The 20,094-nt window shown below is 40.5% G+C and overlaps 1 protein-coding gene and 1 long non-coding RNA gene across 7 annotated transcripts in view; one reads left to right on the top strand and one right to left on the bottom strand.

Moving 5' to 3' along the window:
* nrxn2b (neurexin 2b) overlaps positions 1–20,094 on the bottom strand; it is a 707,860-nt gene that overhangs the window by 599,313 nt on the left and 88,453 nt on the right. The window lies entirely within an intron of this gene.
* LOC146580655 (uncharacterized) lies at positions 11,972–19,927 on the top strand. The gene is made up of 2 exons (XR_014891296.1): positions 11,972–12,807; positions 16,386–19,927. It is a non-coding gene; the product is annotated as an uncharacterized LOC146580655 (long non-coding RNA).

Here is a 20,094-nt window from a genome sequence, read left to right as displayed (position 1 = left end):
GAAGTAGCAAGGTGCTGATCAAGAGGGCTACATGTAAATATTATTTGAAAGTATGGTCCTAAAACCTTGTAAAACGTACACCACACTGAGAAAATTAGTCTATCATTTTGTTAAAAACTACTTTGTACATTCTGTATAGTATCAGGGCGATTACAGGCTCTGTACTATATTACATTAATTCAACAATAAATGATTCAATATCTAAATAACATTACAAAGGTCCTGTTCAGTTCATCATGTGCACTGTCATTATGGACTGAATGAGTAAGATAACATAATGTTTCTCAGTCTGATCTGGCACAATCACTTTCTGTATTATGGATGGGGAGAAAATGAGGCAAATACCAGCTCATTCACAGCACAGTGAATAACCAAGCAGCGTGGCATTTGTACCTTTGTGAAAATAGACAAGGCACAATCACAAAATAACAAAATTGGATTAATAATTACATTGAAATCTACATTTTTTTAGAGACTAAAGAAAAAAAACAATGAAATTAAAAGAAAAAAACTCACTATCAAATCCTTCAATTTTCTCATTTTTGGATTGTTCACACACTAAATTACAGCCATCAAAATGATTATGTGGCCTAGCAAATAGCCCTGAGGCCTATTAGCCATTTCTTTCCTAGCAAGAGGTCTATTATCTTACTGCCTTTAATGTCAGAAAAATAAGAGGATAAGGTGGGCAATGGCTGTGGCTTTGGGCCACTGTTTTCAACTCTCAAAGAGCTGAAAATCCAATATTGCACGGAAGATAGACGTTGAGGAGAAAAGACAGATCTTAACTCGAAAGCCATTACAAAGTCTATTGTTTTTCAGCGCTGATGTAAATTACCTCAAGCAGCTTCAAGCGCCATTTTGCATTCCATAACTCATTTTTGTTGCAAAGGGAATCAAGTAATGATAACTTTATGTGCACAACACTCCTCTGAAACATATTCATGTTTTCATAATCAAGACAAAGCACAGATGCATGAACATTTTACAGTAGTAATGGGAATAACATTATGCCTTTTACTGCTTTGTCTTGGGAGTAAACACGGACTTGTCCACGGCCTTTGTGTTGATGAAGAGCGCGTGAAACGAGAGCAGGGTTTGAGAAAAATGTCTAGACTGTGGCTCGCCTTTCAATTTGATTTGCTCAGCTTTCCAGTGATAAGTAAATCAGAGGTATCGCATGTCATCACCAGTCAGTTTGTACCCATCTACCAATCTTCTGCGTTTCTACCTTTTCTCCTGCAACAGGACTTATCGTTTGAGCCACCAAAGCGCAATTATTTAATGTTGGAATAGAGAATATCGAACATTTGACCTTTCCCAGTGAAGCATACTAATGGAATAAATGCTTGAGACAATTTCCAAAATCCTTTGTGTACACGTAGCCTATGACAGGATTTATACAGTGATTCACAGCCACATCACAAGACACAGTCTGACCACGGAAACTACAAACTGAGTCAACTGGTTACAACAAACAATCATGAATGCAACTGCAATATTAAGTATTAATCTCTCTTATATGTGTAACATGCTACATCAGGTTCACCAGAGGACACCATATTTTTTTAAAATATGTTTAATGAATGACTTTTGGCCTGTGGCAGTACTGTACCCACAAGGAAACGGCAACTCCTGCTAGGGATTTTGGATGCCTGTTCCTGCTTAAGATTTATATATCATTGTCCCATGCCAGCCCCTTACCTCATCTGCAGCCCTTAATTGTCCCATATTGAAATAAAACATTCCTCATTCCTTTCTGTGGCTATGGCACCAGGAACAGGGCCACAGTTTCCTTACCATCCCTCAATGAGACAGTGTTCATTGAACCATAGGGAGAGAATGGGGTTAGGAGTGAAGAGAGCGGGGGACGAAGGGGGTGATATATGCATGCCAAGCCACTGTTTTAGTCTTGTTCACCAGAGTGGAAGCGATATTAGCTGTGGGCGTTATGTAAAGACACCATGTGCAGGTTTCTATGTGAGTAAGGCGGTCAGTGAGTCACCAAAAAGAAAGGATCCATGAGAATATGCGTCAGGAATAGGACAGTGTAATTATTATTGTAATGTTGAAGATGCAGTAACAACATTTTTTACTAAACACCAACAAATAACAAAGCTTAGAGTTAAAAAAAAGAAGAAAAAAAAAGAATAAAAGACAGAAAATTATGATTACTAATATAAGTAAACAGTTGAAATGCTACAAAATGGATTTACATTGTGGTTTATTGAAATTATGTACTTTAGCTGCCATAGACTCACAATAGACTGATGAAATCAGCAAACCCTAAAAACCCATGTTATCCTTGTATAATGTAATATTCAAAAGAGCTGAATACCCAGAGTAGAATACTGCAATGACCACATTTCCCTGTGAGCCTGAAACATGCTGCCATGCTCTCCTTTTTATAAATACAGCCCTTTTTTACTTCTAAAACTTGAATTTTTCAAAAAAATTCAAGTGAATTGCTCAAGTGATGAAAGAAAATGCTGCTACTGTACGTCTTAGTCCACCCCAGGCATGTTGGCGCCTTGTCCTTGGAGGCCATTATTAGACATTCTTTTCTGACAGCACTTTCGGTGTTCTACATTTAGCAAAATCTGTATTAGGAATTAAGTTGTTTTTTCTATTCTCTATTAGTGAAGAAGGCATTTGTGTCTAAGTTGTTTCTATTTCCTGCTGCCTGTTAATGTTGCATTTATTGCCATATTTTACCCCTTTTGTGTAGGGTCGAGGCATATTTTGACATCCTGCATATTAAGCAGGTGAAGATCCAACAAGCCATGTCTTGCTTCAGTTTGATTGCTACACAAGAAATAATTTGCTTATTTAGGGTTTCTAAATCACTTATTATCCATGCATATCGAATTGGAAACCACTGTATACAGCACACATGCTATATATGAGCAATATTTTAACTCACTGATATCGATTTAAAATGGTAGTGAATAAGATAAGATAACCTTTATTAGTCCCATGTGTGGGAAATTTGTTTTGTTACAGAAGTGAACAGTGCAAAGTTGCATAAAAGAATTATAGAAAAACACTGGAATAAGATATCAATGAGATACTGTACACAATAGAATAGAATAACATAAAATAAAATACTATATACAAGCGACTAAAATAGAATACAAATGCTATATACATTATGGGTATAATACAATGAATCTCCTAGCATAAGACGTAGAACTGGCTTCTTTGCAGAGAAGCATTACCTCTGAAGTGTCAGCTTGAACTGAAGGCAGGCCTACAGGATACCTCGCGCTTATGCTCACCCCTCACTTCACCCCTCTAAACTCTCTAAGATGAGAGTGTTGAGCAGCTCTCTGAGCTACTGATGTGTCACAGACAAATCACTGCAGTGAAAGTTGACTGGACTCGAGGCTGGCTGCCAAAACCCCAAGAACAAAAGAAGGGTTTTTGAGGAGAAAGAAAAAAGGGAGTCTCCTATTTGCCTCCTCCCTGTAGCCACTTTAACAACTTTCCAAACCTTGATAAATCATGTATACAGGTCAGATAGATGCAAGCTTACAATATAATTATTTGATCCCATGATGAATTTGTAAGGTTGCTTGCTTACAAAGAATTTTACACTCTCTCATTTTTTATGGTAGTTTAATTTTAATCGATAAAGACAGAATATCTACCAAAATTCTAGAAATAGAACACACCGGTGCTACATTTTGGGTCATAGTCATGTTGGAAGACCCATTCATCTGGCGGAGGAACGACGTTCTCTTTCAATGTGTACAGTACATGGTACCATCCATCTGACTCATTTGGCCCCTTAGTGATGTCATCTTGCACATTTAGCAGAAAAACGGCACCAAACCATGTTTCCACCTCCGTGCTTGACTGTGGGGATGATGTTCTTCATACACAATTTCTCTTTTTGCTAAATCAGCGGATGAAGTTGATGCCAAAGAGTTGGATTTTGGTTTTATTTGACAGTACTTCTCAAAAGCCCTCTCTGAATCCTTTAGATGATCACAAGCTAACCTTAAGATGCACATGTGACTTCTTCAGTACGGGAATGTTGCAGATCTTGTTCTTTGTGGCTGTGGTCTCAACTAACTTCAGATAACATCCTGTAGTTTTGAGCTGATGCACCATCTTTCTAATTATGATTTTCACCCCATGGAAGCTGTTTGGTCGATGGTGGTGGAAAGGTTGAAATTGAAGAAAAGTATTCAGTGAACAGGTGAGCTTTACATATCACGAGTTGAGATCAGGGGTATGTGTAATTAATCGATTCACTGTTGGAATTTATTACCATTACCAGATAATATGGCTTTTCTGCTGTAGTGTCTGTTGGTTGCATATAGAACCAGCCTCATAACAAAATAGGAAACTATATATATAGATACACATATATGCATACTATAATTTTGAGTACAACTATCATTTTCCTGATTACAAGTTTTTAAAATGTTTTTTTTAATGTTTTTTCATGTCTTTATGGCCAAGAAGTCATATTGCATGTATTTTTGTTACTACTGAGGACCTATTTTGAGCAATATGCCAGATTGTTTAAGTCAGGATCTTTTAGATTGACATGCTGTCTTAGTTCTCTTTGCTTAATGATACAATTATGAAACCATTGTTTCGTTCCTTTTTTATGCAAATTTTAGCTAACTTGCTTTAATTAAAAAAGGGAACAGGTCTCTATTTTTCTTTTCTCTGTCATTTTAACTAGGGCTGCTCGATTATGGCAAAAATGATAATCACGATTATTTTCACTGAAATTGAGATCACGATTATTTGACGATATTTATTTAACCCTTTAAGACCTACTATAGAACCAAGTCCACCAGAGCTTATATTATTTTTTTACATGCTGTAGTGCCATTTGTGGGAGCATTTCAAGTTGCTATACATCAATACAACTGTTATAGCCCATATTTTAATAATATGTATGCATTAAGTCCATAGTAATTACATAAATTGCAAAAAAGTGCAATAAACTACAAAAAAAATTGAAAATCGCTTTTGTTTTGTTTACATATATTTCTACTTGGAGAAATTTAAGAGGCTTATCCCTCAAAACTTTAAATACAATAAAGTTGCAAAAAATAGTTTACAACAACAGGAAATTTATTTTGAGTGTCTTCATAGTTTTATTTTGGAGATACAGCAATTTTTATATACTGCAGGAAAAACAAAAAACAATCCTATGATGCAAATTTGCAAAGAAAACAGCATGTGCATCATTTCACTGTGGGAAGTGTTACGAACAGCTGATGGATCGGCAAAGCGTGTTTCTGGAATATTATGTTTTTGTTCCTGCAAGCGCTTTTTATGCAATTTTTGCAAAGCTATATGTGGAACGAAACCGTGACCGAGGACAAGCTGATGGCATCAGATGTAAGTACAACTCCTCCGGTTTCATATGCAAAACAAATTATTGCGCTAGCTTACACGGTTCAGATTCTACAGGGATTTAAAAATAGTTACGCAAAACGGAGCATGCAGCTCTGACCGGCTTTAAAGGGTTAACAATGACTTTAAAAAAATAATATAAAATAGTGTGCAACACCACTGAAGTTTTTTTTTTTTAAACTCTCTTTTCAACCAACGGCAGTCACCCTCTCCTCTCCAAATAACTTCTGCTTAGCTTTCCGAGCTTCCCTCGGGTCCTCTTAATCAGCGGTCTCCAACCTTTTTTGCGCCACGGACGGTTTATGCCCGACAATATTTTCACGGACCGGCCTTTAAGGTGTCGCGGATAAATTAGGGAGGGGCTAATAATCGGCTCAGTCATTTTTAATGATCGTTGAAAGCCCAGATCGTAATCGTGATTAAAATTCGATTAATTGAGCAGCCCTAATTTTAACTGAACTAGATGGTATACAAATAGACTCACAGGCAGCAGGTTATTTACAGCAGTAAGAGAGAAATGCCCATTAACTAAACTAAAGCTACTGCATGCCTCATTGGATTTATTTTTCCCAGAGAAGCAGATCTCTAATGTTTTGCTGGGAGACCAGAATGTTAAGGAGCCTGCGAGGAATGTAATAATTTCAAATAAGGTTTGTTTTAAGTAGGGATGGGTATCGTTTAGGTTTTAACTGATACCGGTGCCAAACTGGTACTTTTGAAACCTGTTCGAGCTCTGCTTAAACAGAGCTCGAACCGGTGCTTAAAGAATGGAGAACACAAACTTTGTCCTAAAACCTCTCATGTTTAGCTGTTTTTTTGTAAAAAGATAACAATGTTAGCCTTTTCTGCAGCTATAGGGCATATATGGTATCACTCTTGGCTGGAAGCAGTGCTTAAACAATGGAAAAAGCACAAACTTTGTCTGCCATCAAACAAGAAGACAGCCGCATGTAACTATGACGGTGTTTGCTAGTTCACCTTACATGCATTAATTTAATAACAGAGAAGAACGGCTGCTGCTGCCATCATCATCCGTCATCCTTTCTGCGACACTGGCAGGGCTAGGGGCCAGGACTCTCCTCTTTGGGTTCTTGGGGGATGTTGCTAACTCTGGGTCCGATAACGTGCTCAGTGTGAGGTCTCGCAGCAAACTATCAAATACGGCGCATTTCTCAGCTTTTAAAAAAACGCTATGCGTCGCCAGGATACCGGTACCCATTCCTAGTTTTAAGTAAATATTTATTAGGGGTTAAGTGTTTAGTCTAGTCCAGGGGTCTGCAACCTTTCACACCCAAAGAGCCATTTGGAGCCGGTTTCCACGCAAACGAAAACACTGGAAGTCGCAAATACTTTTTGACACCTAAAATGAAGATAACACTGTATATATTGTTTTTTACCTTTATGCTTTGTGTGAACATCTAAGGTGTGTTGCTTATGAAATCCTTGAAGTGCTAATGAGAAAATTACATTTTATTTATGTAATTAACACATTTTGAACTCTTAAAGAAATATAACAAAAGGAAAGACACGCAGCTGAACTAAAATGATCCAGCAAACAAAAACTGTTGTGAGCCGCCACCCTTATATCGCCTTTGGGCTTTTGGAGGCTTGACCTGACTTTGAAAAAATAATTGGAAAAAAAGCACTATGCTGCTAAAAGATAAAAAATAGATATTTGCAAAATTCTGCCTAAATATGTATTTTACCTGGTTAATGTGTGTGGTGGGGCGTGGTCTGCAGCGCCGCTGCAGGGGAGGCGGACGCACCTGAGCAGCACCCGCAATCACCCCTCGCCGCCTTAACGTCTGTCCCATCTATGCTGTTGTGTTGGTGTGTGTCGGGCTGTGAGCTTTAACACCGGCTGTATACGTACAGGGGCACTTTTCCTATTTTTTTGCATGCAATTGTGGAACATAAAGCAGCATAAAACAAGAAGCTAAGGCTTTTTCTTTACTGCCTGTATGTAAGAGAGACATTCTGTCATTGGTGGGAGCTGTGGGTCAGATGTAGGTCAAGTCATCTTCTAATCGGGAGGGTGGCAGTTTGAGCTCGGGCTTCTCCAGTCAGCATCCCAAAGTATTTGTGGGCAAGATACTGAACCCTGAGTTGCTATAGATGCATTCATCACAGTATGAATGTTACAAAGAAAGGACTTGAAAAGCTTGTATGAATGGATGAATAAAACATGTAAATTTATTCCCTTATAATAAATCATAAACTCATAGTTTATGATACAGTGGGGCAAAAAAGTATTTAGTCAGCCACCGATTGTGCAAGTTCCCCCACTTAAAATGATGACAGAGGTCAGTAATTTGCACCAGAGGTACACTTCAACTGTGAGAGACAGAATGTGAAAAAAAAATCCATGAATTCACATGGTAGGATTTGTAAAGAATTTATTCGTAAATTAGGGTGGACAATAAGTATTTGGTCACCTCAAACAAGGAAAATCTCTGGCTCTCACAGACCTGTAACGTCTTCTGTAAGAAGCTTTTCTGTCCCCCACTCGTTACCTGTATGAATGGCACCTGTTTGAACTCATCATCTGTATAAAAGACACCTGTCCACAGCCTCAAACAGTCAGACTCCAAACTCCGCCATGGCCAAGACCAAAGAGCTTTCGAAGGACACCAGGAAAAGTATTGTAGACCTGCACCAGACTGGGAAGAGTGAATCTACAATAGGCAAGCAGCTTGGTGTGAAAAAATCAACTGTGGGAGCAATCATCAGAAAATGGAAGACATACAAGACCACTGATAATCTCCCTCGATCTGGGGCTCCACGCAAGATCTCATCCCGTGGGGTCAAAATGATCATGAGAACGGTGAGCAAAGATCCCAGAACCACACGGGGGGACCTGGTGAATGACCTGCAGAGAGCTGGGACCAAAGTAACAAAGGTCACCATCAGTAACACACTACAACGGCAGGGAATCAAATCCCGCAGTGCCAGACGTGTTCCGCTGCTGAAGCCAGTGCATGTCCAGGCCCGTCTGAAGTTTGCCAGAGAGCACATGGATGATACAGCAGAGGATTGGGAGAATGTCATGTGGTCAGATGAAACCAAAGTAGAACTTTTTGGTATAAACTCAACTCGTCGTGTTTGGAGGAAGAAGAATACTGAGTTGCATCCCAAGAACACCATACCTACTGTGAAGCATGGGGGTGGAAACATCATGCTATGGGGCTGTTTTTCTGCCAAGGGGACAGGACGACTGATCCGTGTTAAGGACAGAATGAATGGGGCCATGTATCGTGAGATTTTGAGCCAAAACCTCCTTCCATCAGTGAGAACTTTGAAGATGAAACGAGGCTGGGTCTTCCAACATGACAGTGATCCAAAACACACCGCCCGGGCAACAAAGGAGTGGCTCCGTAAGAAGCATTTGAAAGTCCTGGAGTGGCCTAGCCAGTCTCCAGACCTCAACCCCATAGAAAATCTGTGGCGGGAGTTGAAAGTCCGTGTTGCTCGGCGACAGCCCCAAAACATCACTGCTCCCGAGAAGATCTGCATGGAGGAATGGGCCAAAATACCAGCTACTGTGTGTGCAAACCTGGTAAAGACCTATAGTAAACGTTTGACCTCTGTTATTGCCAACAAAGGTTATGTTACAAAGTATTGAGTTGTATTTTTGTTATTGACCAAATACTTATTTTCCACCCTGATTTACGAATAAATTCTTTACAAATCCTACCATGTGGATTCATGGATTTTTTTTTCACATTCTGTCTCTCACAGTTGAAGTGTACCTCTGGTGCAAATTACTGACCTCTGTCATCATTTTAGGTGGGGGAACTTGCACAATCGGTGGCTGACTAAATACTTTTTTGCCCCACTGTAGTTCCACCACTCCCTCTCAGTGAACAATTAATAGGATCACATAAGCATTCAACTTTCACAAGGTAAGGGATTATAGAGCAAGTGACCATTGCTGTGATTAGATGATCGTTGTTATTGCACTGAATTACAGAAGAATATCAGTCAGTGTACCAGTACACAACAGTAACTAATGAAAGTTATACGGATCTTTTTTATTTGCCTGTCTTAGTTTGCACCATGTCAGTGAATACCTGCATATCTTGCCCAGATATACAAATCCACATGGAGACACCTGTACCAGATTTTGTCCAACACAAGGGGAGCGACAGTGAGCGGTCAGCACCACCTGCAGCATTTCATGTCAGGCCTCTCTGAGCAGCAGAGGAGTCCAGACTGTTATTTCCACCCCAGTGGTATTCTACCTGCTCACTGGCCTGCTCCCATCCCTGCTGCCTGCCACCTGTGCAGTGTGACAACACACACAACCCCGCACACAAATCACGTCAAACCAGGCCATATCACAGTAGTTACCTGGCCGAAGACAGACAGAGAAAACATATCCATCTCTTGCTCGTCAGTTCACGTGGAATCCGTGCCTGCCAGGGTAGATAGATGTGTCTGCTGCTGAATATGTGTAAAAGAAGTATAAGCGTCTATTTGAATTATACAGTAAACACGTCATATTAAAAATTCCCCACAATCATAGCTCAACATTACCATCACAGTGGGAGAGGATAAAAGGATAATACCAAGTTGATCATTCATTAGCAGCGATGTGGGTGGGACTAGTGTACCAAGGAAGTATCATGGGAAAACACTGATTTCACATCCAAATCTTGCCTGTTCATTTCAAGATTGCTCTTCATTTTACAGTAAATGGGCCAAAACAGTCGCTTTGTCATTAGTAACATAAATAAAGCATGAAAATAATCCCTTACCCCATCTGGCCTTACTTTACAAAATCACCTGGGAAAGGATTTGGAGATTTTGCATTATGGTTTAGTCTTGGAAACTGCAGGGACAGAATACTACAGATGGTGATTGTGTAGGCTTGGTTTTTTGTTTTTTGTATATATCTGTGTGCGTAAAGACAAGACAAAGAGTAAAAACCCATAATTATACAGTACAACTGGGAGACAATGGATGATTGAAGTAATGTTAATGTTGAAAGTATTATAGGGATTACAGTATCAAATTCAATCAGTCCCTTCTATGACATATTTGACTTGCATTATGCGGATGGATCATGTAACCAAAACCAAAGGTCCGCCTGAGATATAATCCACTCTTTTGTCTGTACAAGTTGATATTTTTTTCTATTTGAATACAAAAAAATGTATTTGTCTCGATTTATTGATATTCAGTCACACACAAGCACCATTCCTAGTGGTTGCTTCTGCGTCTGAGAACTCCATGAGCACAGGGACTGAAGCCAGCTCTGCTTTTTCATCACAATAAAAGGGGGGACTGGTATTATCGTCCTGTAAGGAAAAGCGAGAGGTGAACTGCTGGTGCGTAATAGACCTGATGTGGTAAAGTGCTGAAAAGGTCAACGCATCTTCTGGAGTTAAACAAGGAAGAACAGCTCCAGTGACAATAAGGTAATAGCATTTTTAAGCTTGATCAGACAGCTGAACAATACACTTCTGAGTCACTATATTCTCTTTGGGACTGTCAGGTTTTCTATGCCTTGTCTCCTTACACTCTCCTTACACAGTTCCTATATAATGTCTCACTTTTACAATATTTCATGATTGGAATTGGTGACTTTGATTGACTTTGTTACCACGGAGGACCTAAATTAAACCAAAGCTAAGCAACAAGCATTAGGGGAAGGCATTATGTTTATTGTAAATCTCAGCTGTAATGACAATTCAAAAAAAGAAAAAAGACAGAAAAAAAACTTAGTGGCTTAGTGGAATACAGAGACAACAGCTGGCAGGGAAAATTGGACTAGAAGCTGTGCCCATTGTATAAACTTGGCATGAATCCCTAGCAATAACAAGATTAACCCTATTTTCACATGAACTATGTTCTCTGCATTTACAGTGAAGCTGTGTAATCCGGGATGACCTCCAATCTGATTCAAAACACTGGTCTAACTTATCCCTTGGCAATAGGCCTATCCACAGGAGAGGGGAAAAGATAAAGGGTGGCCATTATCACCAGCATACATTGCCCCTGTATTCTACAAGTTGAAATGAGTACTGCAGTACATGCCCTTTCAGGCTTTGATAGTCAAAAGTCTTTTAATGAGAAGACTGAGTCAATATTTACCTTCCCTGCTCAGCTTGTGAGCTGCGTGTGTCAATGTATTTGTGTGTTTAGGGAAATGTGTGATTAAGTCCTTTTGCTGAAAAAAAGATGTCTGTGAAGAAATGTGGTGCTGTGTTGTGGTGACTGCTTCAAATCACAAATTCTGTTTTCCTGCCTACATTATCTGTTGTTGCTGATGAAACTGAGAATCATCATCACGGTCCACGCTTGTATGATACAAAATCAGTTACATCATATAGATATACAGACTAGGGCTGCCACAAACGATTGTTTTGATAGTCGACTAGTCACCGATTATTTTTGCGACGTAAAACGTACAGCTTATTGCACCAGCATGCATCTGCTCTTATATAACTATCATTAGCTTACAGCTTTAAGTGTTTCAGGTATGTGCTAACTAAAAATAAAGACAAGATGATAGTTTATTAAATTTTAATTAAATTTGCAGATTGTTTTGGTGAAGTTTAATAAACTCCTTGCTATCTATGTTAAGTCTAATTGTTGAATGTCGCCATTGTGTTTCTTAAATTTGTATAGTCTTAGTTTAAGCAGTAGGATCAAAGCCATTCCTTTGATCCTGACCACCTCTCCAGCCACTCTGTGCTGGGGGAGGTTTTATTGTAGATACATCCTAACTTGAAGATCTGTTTGATGTTTGGTAGAGCTTCCTACCCTTTGTATGGTTTCACTGTGTTATCTTTGGTAAACCATACATTGGGTGTGGGGGAAGACTACCCTCTTTATGACCAAGGATGTTGTTCCTGCTTTTAGGTTTTATGACCCTTTGATCAAACACACACACACACACACACACACACACACACACACACACACACACACACACACACACACACATTCTCACATAACACCCACACACACACACTTACATACAGTGCCTTGTCTTTGTAACCAAAGGGGGTTGCAAGGGGAGGTGTTTTGTAAACTATTGTTTGAAGTTTGTCAATAAAAGGCGGCGAGAGGAGGCCACCAGCGTGGTCATTTCAACGTGCTGGTCACAGACGAGAGGCCTCCCTTGCGCAAGAAATCGATCGAACACTGTTGCCTTGCTTTTCTTTCATGGGAATAAGTCCTGGATACAGCGGGGTCTGAGTTTAGACCCAACATCTTTTGGTCCTTCGGAGCCGGAGCCTAATACATTGCATCCACCGAGGAGAGGGAGAGGACGCCACCGCAACGTCTGGGATGATTGACGTAAAGTCCTGGTGTTTTTGGCTTGCCACCAGGCCGGGAAGTTTGCGCCTGACCTCCCCTCGGGATGGATGACGATTGACGGGATCCAGAGACTCTTCCCATGAACGTAAACAAACAGTGAGTACAGAAGGCCTTAGAGAGCGTCTCTATAACCGTGTGAATGAATGTGGGATCCTAGATACGCGTCACCGTGATTCTGCGTGAAACGTTTGAGTCCCGGGGAGCGCTGGTCACGAGAGCGCACGTGGACCCAAAACAATAGAGAGCGGCTACGGGCTGTGCGTTAAACGTGAGTCCGGGAGCGCGCTAGCCGCGTGAGAGAGACGCAGGCTTCTCCGCCGTTTGGGGCGTAGAGAGTTCTCCGCCATTTGGGGCGTGGAGAGAACCTAGGTTCAGAGTCCGGAATCTCCGCCATTTGGGGCGTTGGAGAGTGTCCGAAGGTTGAATTCTCCGCCATATGGGGCGTTTGAGAGTTTTCAACAGAGAGCGCTAGCTGTGCGTGCAGACGCAAGCGATAGGCCTATGTTGTGTGTGTGCGGGCCAGACGTGGTCTGCGTGAGTGTGGCTGATTGTTGTCTTGTAATGGAGAATAAAATGTGTAAGTCTGCCTTAGAAGGAGATGTAAAATTTATGCAGAAAGTTTTACCAGGCAGCACGCAGTATGTAGGTTGTTGGTATAAGAAATGTGGATTTGAAGGGACATTAGTGGAAGTTCAGTGTAAAATGCTGGTAGAAAGAATAGCTGTAAGTGTAGCAGGTAAAACAGGTAAAGCGAAGCAGAGGAAGGAATTGCAGTTAGCAGTTGCTAAGTTGTGGCTGGAGCAGGCTCAGAAGAGGAGAGAAGCACAGAATGTTAAAAGAGCAATATTGCAAGAAGTAGTTGTGAAACCTGAGGATGAAACTACAGCTCAATCCACTGCAACTACTCTAGAACAACACCGTAGAAAAGCATTAGGAAGAGCAAGAATGTTAGCAGAAAGTAGAGTCAGAGAAGAGCGTGAGAGAGCAGAAGTGGAGGAGAGATTAAAGGCATATTAGGAGCAGCATTGAGTCCAAGACAGACTTGGCAGGGTAGGAAACAGAAAGTAAAGTTAGTGAACACAAACGTTACAACTACATATCCATCCCTGACACAACACAAAAAAAAAACAAAAAAAAAAAAACAAAACATATGGTGTTTCTGTAACAGAGTGTGAAGATGAAGAAAGTTTTTCTCCTGATCAATTCCGCGAGTGTGAGTGTGTCTGACGTCATGGTGTGTGTGAAAGGTATCCAGCTGGGGCAGACGTGATTCTGCATGTCACCTGCCCAGTGGACAAAAAGAAATAAAATAGTTGTGTGGATGAATGATAGCACGAAGAGTGTTTGGTGTTTCTCAGTCTGAAACAGCTGTAATGCTATTTTCTGTTTTGGAGAAAAGTACAGTTAAAGAAAAAAAACAGAGAGATGTGTGTTGTTTTAAGCAGTGATGAGAATAATGGAAGTGTGATGAGAGATGAACACAAAAACATACTGAAAATGCATTAACCATACTAACCCTACATGCATATACACATACAATGATACTCATGAGACCAGACAGCATCTTAAGCATGAGATTCTGTTTGTCATCTTGTCCAAGTCACTAGTAAGATGAAAGTGATACATAGACTAGTGGACTGAATATTATAGGAGGACAGATGGTTGCATTATAGAGGAGAAAACAGAATGCTGATGAGAGGTCTTAAATGAGTGAGTTGAGTGAGCTGATTGTGAGTTTCTGGTGTGTGAAGAAGTTTTACCATGGCACACATTTAGTTACATGAGAACTAAAACTTATTATGTGCTAAGACAACAGGGTTATGCTGTATGTTGTGTGTATGGCTGATTGGATGAATGTTTGAGATTAAACTGGCTGTTTGATTTGTCTTTTGTTACGATTTATCCCCCTGGCATGAAGAACACGTGTCATGATTTAAACAAGGCCTATCTTTCCTTTATTTTCTTTGATTTCTTTTATTTTCTTTCTTTTATTTTGTTACTTTCATGGTGCACTGAAAGTTTTGTTTGATGATCTCTGTTGAGCAGATCTGCACGATTAGAATCGAAGCGTCGTCGAGAAAACTGTTGCAAAGTGAGCTTCTCCAAAATTAAAATGGGCTCTTATTTGGGACAATCAGGAAACAAATTCCTGTCCAAAAGGATTCAACGAGGAAATCCAGTCTAAATTATTTTTCTTTTTGAAATGACGTTGTTTTGCTGAGCGTGGAAACGAATGCGACGTTAATTTCCACAATTAGCAAAAGAAGGAATCACTGAGTGAATGAGTAAGAATTTTAAAATAAATGGGGAACTGACTGACTGACTTAACACCATTGTGTGAAGTCAACCCCCACTTGACAAAGGTGTGGATGTATCTCTGTGTGTGTCTCTGTTACAGGAGCAGAAAGATGATAGCAACATCTGAGGTTGCGTGATGGTTTAACCTTTTAAATGCCATTTTTATGTTTGTGAATCTATCAGAGGTGTGTTATTCATGGGCTTGTGGTACTCACAGAAGTTACTGTGAGAAAGTGTGTACACACCTGCGCAGCGCTAACATTTGCATTTTTTCTTACAGCATTGCAGTTTTTCATGTGATTTGATGATGTGGTTTTTAGCAGAACAACTGGTGGATGTTTGTTTCTTTATTACAGGTTTTGTTTTCTTTAAGAGTGCATGTAGCATTCAGCAGAAGCGGACAAGTGACATGAGTAAAACAAATAAGAGATTACGATATTTATGGAATAGTTTATTATGGGCTCATTTGCTGGCCACTTTTGGACCCATAATAAATATATGAGTGGAGTGACTTTGCTTAAGAGAAGTCACCGATTACATTAATGTTAACTGAGCACATGGGATGATCCATGTTTGAGGCGAATTATGGTAACAATAGTGATTTAATGATTTGAGAAAACCTGCACATGACACTTGTCTTGCTGATGCTGAATGCTTGTTACCCTTGTGATATACTTGTTTATAAGTGTGAAGTTTGATTTTACTTCCAGATCTTGTTTTCCAGGCCATGATGGTGAGTATGCAGGCTCCTGGTGGAGCCAGTTTTTAAGACAGGGATCCAGGTTTGGTGAGTTGACGCATGAGAAGTGTCCATGCGTCAAGAGGTGGGGTCCAGAATTAATATTAAACAATGTTTTCTATTATTGTTGCAGTGATTTGTGTGATTAGCTGTTTATTTACAAGTATTAAACCTATGCAAGTGGTGCATCCATGTTCAGATGAGGCTTTGATGGCCTATAAGTGAAGTTCACTGATTACAATGTGGAATAACATTGAGATGTTAAATAATTTGGAATAAATTATGGGAAAACGTAGGAGTTTAATGAGTTTAGAATAAACCTGCAATGATACTTGTCTCTGTGATGCTGAATACTTTATTACTCTTATGATCTACAGTTGGTTGCGAATGTGAAGTTGTTTTAAATTTAAGACTTTGTCTTCTGTGATACAGGAGCTGGGAGTTAAACAAGCTGAACATTTAAGTGCTGATTAATGTTTTTACACAGGGTTACAGCTTGGAGTGAAGCTGCTCCAAGGGACAAACCCTGGAGATTGTTTTAGGGAGACTGTGCAACATTCTTGTACATGTCTCATTGGGGAGTTGACACATGGCGAAAGCCGTGTGGCGAGAGGAGTGTCATTTTTTCAATTTGTAGATGTCGTGAGATGCCATGATGAGAAGGAGTGACTGAGAGGATCGCCCACAAAATGGAACCTGAGGGAGCGTGCCAAGCTCCAAAAAGTGACAGCGCAGAGGAGGTCCAGCGATGGACTTGTGGTTCTGTGAACAGCACAAATGCAAGGTGACTGTAAAATAACTAACAGCACTTTTTCCACAAGTGAAGCCAGTAACTTACTATCCTAAAAGATTAGCTCTAGTTGCTCGTGCTTTACCTCCATGCGTGAGATCAGTATGTGCAGCAGCTTAAGCTGTACAATGTTTCAATAGTTTATTTCACCTTTTGCAATTGTTAGTTCCACACGAGGTAGATGTTTACTATTGCAGACTAAACTTACATTTCTGTCACCTACAAGACACTTGTCTTTAATGTTACTGTTACTCTCACAACCACACATATTACCATAAAGTGGTGCAGAATTCTGAATCTGTCCAACCCTTTTTGCCAACGGAGGAGGGCACTTCTCATGAGTGTAGAGAGCGCGAGGAGAAGACGTGTAAGCTGAGGGATGACTTAATAGATGTGCCACTCGTTGAGGGAAAGGTTTGGTTTGCTGATGGTTTGAGTTTTATAACAGCAGAGGGACAGACTAGAACAGGTTTTACTGTAGCAGACAGTGAGAGAGAGTTATCTATGTAGGACAACTAGCATGTTTCATATTTGCTTGAGCAGCAGAGATGCTAGCTTTAACGGAAGCGTGTAAAGCTGTAGAGAGACAATATACACTGATAGGCAGTATACATTTGCTACTGTACATTTCTTTGTAGTGCAGTGAGTGAGACGAGGTGTGACAACCTCTACAGGGAAACCTGCAGAACACACCAAACTCTTGCAAAATCTGCTGGAGGCAGTGTTATTAACCAGTGGAATTGCCGTTTGTAAATGTGCAGCACACATGTGAGGGAAAGATCCAGTTACATTAGGAAAAGATTTTGCAGATAAGATCGCAAAAGAGGCAGCTGTAGTTAAACATGGTGTTAACATTTTAGAAATACAGCATCAGCAGACATGCACGCCCACTCACCTACTGCAGGACAATAGTTGTGACTTACAGAGGGAGCAAGCTTGCAGGATGATTTTTTTATCTGTGTGATAAACCAGTACTGCCTAATAATTTGTATAAGACTGCTGCTATTTTGAGCCATTGGCTATGCCATGTCTCAAACAGGAGGGAGATGAGCAGTCGTTATACTCACTCTAGGATTATTAAATACTTTAAAAAAAAAACTTTTGCAGACAGTAAAGTTAAGATTTAGGAAGACAGGCAGGACATGGTTAGACTGTATAGAATAAGTACATGAGGATTACTCCAACAGAGAATGGTCTGACTCTTTGAGATTACACATGTTAGAGCATTTAGAGTTCCAGTCTTCTGTAGTGATGATAGAAAAGCAGAAGAGAGAGCATATTAGCAGATTAGATGCTTGAAAATGTTTAAAAGTAAAGTAGTCATGAGAACAAATGATCTGCCAGATGATTCTGTTTCTTCGCAGGAGCAGAGCCTGAAGTCTGGAGATTGGATGATGATAAGGCCATGGAGAGGAAGTGCTGGTCCAGTCCATGGTGGGAAGGTCCATATCGGATGCTGCTGACGACGACCACAGCAGTGAAGATTGCCGGAAGGAACACTTGGATATATCAAGCGCACTGCAAGAAGGTGACACACATCCAGGCCAGCTCGGAGTAAGTGGCAGGAAGACCGGGAACAAAGGGGGGGGAAAGCCTCCAGGGCCCCTCGTCTCAATCCGGTGAAGAAACCAACTGAGCCACAGGTACTCATCAGAATGGCTGGGAATGTGCTGTGCATCTTCTTGTGCCTGTGGACCCTGAGTGGGATGACAGGAGCGCATTGGGACAGAGCAAATCACACCCAGTACCCGCATGGGTTTTCAACAACTACTGGTGGCAGTTTAAGAACACAACCGCTCACATAAAGAATGAGACCAATGGTTATGCTTGTGATGCCACTGGCTACACATTCTTCTGGACTGTGGCCCTATAGCATCACTGAGAGCGAGGCAGTTTGTTTGGTTGCTTTAGCAACACATCCAGGAACACTGCCAACTTTTCAACTTTCCAATTCCTCATAACCTGAATGGAAGGTTGATTCACCAGTAGCTGGGAAGGTGAACTGCTCTGGTGAGACAGACCTGCTCGTCTGACTCAAAGAATATGACTTGTTGCAGGACATTATACAGTTAAACGAACTGGAAACAGGCCAATTGCCTATGTGTACGAAGGACAATGGATTAGCCCAAGTTGGAGATTAACCATGGAACATGGTAACATCACTTATTCTTTTGTCTTCTGCAAGAAGGATGTAAACAGAGAAGCCTTTTGTCTACATTTACATCATGAACACTTGAGGTTTTGAGCCAAGAAGATCAAAACAGCTGGATCCAATTTCCTTTACAAAGCTTTTTCTGTGGTGACAACAGGACAGGAGAAGAGTTGTAAATGCAGATAATTCACAAGTTGACTCTAACCCCCACAGGATGCCTACAGTGAGAAGATTTGGGGGGTTGATAGGAGTCAATAAAGAAGGGTGTTGACTTGCTGCAGCTTTGAAGTTAGCTGAGAGCCACATGGACAAACAATAAAGTCAACTGATGCGTTTAAATACCTATGTCTGTATACAGTTGGATTGTAGAGACATATGATTTTTGAGAATGATGATTCTTCTTGTTTGACCTTTGACATTCAGTTGTGTACTTGAAGAAATACATAATGAATTGCACGACAGGAGTAGATCCGCCACAAGGCTGGATAGCTTGGTTACCGTCTGGTCCTTGGTGGCATCTTCTTTTGAAAATATTAATTCCTGTTTTTGAACTGTTGATACTGATTTGCTTATGTATAGGATGTAGTTTACTGTGCATGAATGAAATCTACACTGACACTGTCAAACAAAGGGTGCATAAGTTGAAATTTAAGTATACAATGACAAAAAGGAGGGAAATGTTAAGTCTAATTGTTGAATGTCGCCATTGTGTTTCTTAAATTTGTATAGTCTTAGTTTAAGCAGTAGGATCAAAGCCATTCCTTTGATCCTGACCACCTCTCCAGCCACTCTGTGCTGGGGGAGGTTTTATTGTAGATACATCCTAACTTGAAGATCTGTTTGATGTTTGGTAGAGCTTCCTACCCTTTGTATGGTTTCACTGTGTTATCTTTGGTAAACCATACATTGGGTGTGGGGGAAGACTACCCTCTTTATGACCAAGGATGTTGTTCCTGCTTTTAGGTTTTATGACCCTTTGATCAAACACACACACACACACACACACACACACACACACACACACACACACACACACACACACATTCTCACATAACACCCACACACACACACTTACATACAGTGCCTTGTCTTTGTAACCAAAGGGGGTTGCAAGGGGAGGTGTTTTGTAAACTATTGTTTGAAGTTTGTCAATAAAAGGCGGCGAGAGGAGGCCACCAGCGTGGTCATTTCAACGTGCTGGTCACAGACGAGAGGCCTCCCTTGCGCAAGAAATCGATCGAACACTGTTGCCTTGCTTTTCTTTCATGGGAATAAGTCCTGGATACAGCGGGGTCTGAGTTTAGACCCAACAATCTAAAATATAACGGGACACCGGAGTATATTCTTGAGCATCTCACACTTCTGATAATCAGTTGTCTGCTTGATGTTTATTCAGCTGTGTAA

This window comes from Mchenga conophoros, linkage group LG3, assembly GCF_057382185.1.
Source record: "Mchenga conophoros isolate Kocher_MC1m ecotype Shallow Benthic linkage group LG3, M_conophoros_male_GT1.1, whole genome shotgun sequence".
NCBI lineage: Eukaryota > Metazoa > Chordata > Actinopteri > Cichliformes > Cichlidae > Mchenga > Mchenga conophoros.
The sequence above is the reverse complement of the archived record's forward strand: the minus strand, read 5'-3'. Positions and strand labels throughout refer to the sequence as shown.